Source organism: Mus caroli, chromosome 9 (assembly GCF_900094665.2).
Source record: "Mus caroli chromosome 9, CAROLI_EIJ_v1.1, whole genome shotgun sequence".
NCBI lineage: Eukaryota > Metazoa > Chordata > Mammalia > Rodentia > Muridae > Mus > Mus caroli.
This window is the reverse complement of record NC_034578.1, coordinates 68,732,071-68,735,342: the sequence shown is the minus strand read 5'-3', so window position 1 is coordinate 68,735,342 and position 3,272 is coordinate 68,732,071. Positions and strand designations below refer to the sequence as shown.

Sequence of the window (3,272 nt, the reverse complement as noted above, 5' to 3'; positions counted from 1 at the left end):
GGAGAACAGGGGCCCCTGTCAATCAACCTAGGAAAGCTTTGCAACAGCAGCATTTTTTGAGAGAGGATCATGCTCAAAAATAGAGCCCCCAACACTCAGAACACCCCCAGCCTACATGGCTTTGTGTGGATAAAGATGGCATCCCTTCCCCTGGTGGGCACAGTCTCACATTGGGGTACAGTACGTTAGGGTGTATTCCCTTGACAACACAAAGCTTGTGTCATGAATAACCCTCATGACACTCGCAGAGGCCACACCGGGGAGTGATAGCTGGCACCTCAGAAAGTCCCGTGGGACTTGCCTGGTACACATTTAAGGCAGAGGAACTCAAAACTTAGAGGAAGCAATTTTTCATCTCTCATGCTCTATAATAAATTTTATGCCCACCCCACACATATAAGCCTGCCTGTATACGTTCATAAAATATTTAAAAAGTAGGTAAATAACCCGAAGGAGTATTGTTGGTCTTGTTATGATAGAGGAAAATGACTGCCTCTTTGTTTTGAAGATATCTGGTCCTCTCTCACAGGCTGAGAACAGATAAATTCTGCACAGAAAGCTCTTTAATACAGCAAACTGGACAGGGAATATAAGCCTCTATATTCTTTCCCAAACACTGTCCCCTAACATTGGCATTTTGAAACAGGGTTTCTTTGTATAGCCCTGGTTATCCTAGAACTTACTCTATAGACCAGGATAGCCTTGAACTCAGATTCAGCTGTCTTTGCCTCATAAGTGCTGGGCTTACAGGCTGCCACCACCCATAACACTCAACGTTTTTGCTTCAAAGAAGTCACTCCAAATCTAAAGAGGCATTTTGTTCTCTGCCACACTCACAGTTACCCATGACACGAGCTGACTATTCTGTTTCCTCAAAAGGACTTCCCAGCAGCCAAGGGCTGTGGCACACTCTACTCACATGGTTATGTTTGATGGTATCGGTCCAGCCTCCCATCCGCCCCCAGAGGGACTACTGTCATTTGACAGGTGAGAAGATTAAGACTTGGAAAACGGTGGTGATGCAATCCAGACTCCAGTTAATAGTGGTGGGGCTGGAATAGAAACTTGCATCAGCTGGGCATGGTGGTGCACCCCTGTAATCCCAACACTTGGCAGGTAGTGGAAGGAGGACCAGGGATTCAAAGCCACCCTTGGCTGCATAAGACCTTATCTCAAGAACAAAGTGAGCAACTATGTAAACAAAGCCTACAGGAGTGTAAGCTCCCTGTTTAATGGGGCTCAGAGGCTCCGGAGATGGTCAGCCAGTAAAGTGCTTCTCACCCAAGCAGACCAGCCTGAACCCATGAGAAAACCAACAACAAGCAGGTATGGTGCTGTGCACATGTAATCCCAGTGCTGGCCAGCCGGGCATCTGAGACGAGGGGAGGGGGTGCGGAATCCCTAGCTAAATTGGTGAATTCCAGATTTAGCGAGAGACCTTGTCTCAAAAGGTAGAGAATGCCCTAAGGTTGACTACTGGCTTCACGGTGTGTGCACAAATGATGCACACATCACACCCCACCCCCAACACACAAGTGAATACATGAATAAATTAGGACCAGGGACGTGGCACACCAGGAAAGGCACTTGGTCACCAAGACTGATGAACTGAGTTTGATCCTTGGGATCCACGTGGTGGCAGGAGAAAACCAAGTCCTGTGGTTATCCTCTGACCTGTATACCAAATAAACAAAGGCTTAAAAAACCCTGACTGAGCCGGACATGGTGGCGCATGCCTTTAATCCCAGCACTCTGGAGGCAGAGGCAGGCTGATTTCTGAGTTCGAGGCCAGCCTGGTCTACAAAGTGAGTGCCAGGACAGCCAGGGCTACACAGAGAAACCCTATCTTGAAAAACCAAAGAAAAAACAAAAAAACAAAAACAAAAACAACCCTGACTGAGGCTTAGACTTCAGTAGCGACCTACTGTCGTCCGCGCTGCTTGGGCAGCGTCAGCACCTTACCTAGAAGCTTGGAGCAGCCAGTCATGTGCGACCGGAAGGCAGTGATCAAAAATGCAGACATGTTGGAAGAGATGCACCAGGACCCAGTGGAGTGAGCTACTCAGATACAGAAGTACAACATCGAAAAGGATTTTGCGGCCCGTATCAAGTAGGAGTTTGACAAGAAGTACAACCGCCCCGGCACTGCATTGAGGGGCAGAACTTCGGCAGTCACGTGACACACGAAACCAAATACTTCATCTACTTCTACCTGGGTCAGGTGGCCATTCTTCAAATCCGGTTAAAAGCATGATCTGTGCCAAACACTCAGTGATCCACCCAAAAGCAAGGACAGCATCCTAAGTTCCAAATGCCAGAGACTAAGTCTTCAGCCTTGCTAAGGGAACGCCCCGTTTGAATCTGGTGTGTTCTGTACAGGGCATTGCTCTCTGTACAAGTTTGTGATCATAAAATTAGTAAAACAGCTTACATTTGTATTTATTTTCTAGTCCATACTTCTGTATCCCATTTTTTTTCTCATTCAGGTAATTCCATTAAAAATAAATCTGTTGGAGATGGAAAAAAAAACCCAGTATGAATAAGTTCATAAAGACGCATATGTTGCTCTAACCTGAGACCCGGGGCCGTGGGTGTGTAGAATTTGAAAGGAGTGACTGACTGCATCTGGTCTGTCTCATTGTCCATCTGAGGCTGAGCCCTTGCTAGTCTTTGACACAATGTCTTCATAGTCTAGATCATGGCCATACTATAAAGGATGGAGAATACCAAAACAAAACAAAAACCACCATCAACAACAACAACAAAAAAGCAAAAACCCAGGGTGAGCTTTTTGGGTATCAATTTCTGTATGCTGACACGCTGAGTTATGATGTCTGTAGGCTAATGTGCAGAAAAATTCTATTAGCAAGACCTCAGGTGGCTTTGCTCTGCAGTCAACTTGAGGACTACTGGCAAAGTCCCAGTTCCATCCTGGAGAAAGAACGACCTACATATCCAAGCTAACTCTGCCCACTGCCCCACCTCCCCAGCCCATCTCCTCCCATCTCTGCCTGACTGTGGAGGGTGCTTAACTTTTCTTCTTTCCCAGTTTATTGACTCATTCCATTGCTGTCACATGGCCCATGTTCTTCCGAACTCACCCTGGGGTTCCATGTAATGTTGAAATATAGTATCCCAACCCGAATGCCAGGCAGCAGGCATGGCTGTGTCAACATCAGGGACTCTTGCTTTTCTAGTTCATCAGACTTCCTGGGCCACAGAGGGGTGGATGGGCTGCTCTGAAGCAGCTGGGAACCTTGGTTTGGTTTGGT

General features: G+C 46.9%; 1 pseudogene; it reads left to right on the top strand.

Annotated features, from left to right (window-relative positions):
• The first annotated feature begins 1,964 nt into the window (after positions 1–1,964).
• LOC110302366 lies at positions 1,965–2,257 on the top strand (annotated as a pseudogene).
• The last annotated feature ends 1,015 nt before the right edge of the window (positions 2,258–3,272 follow it).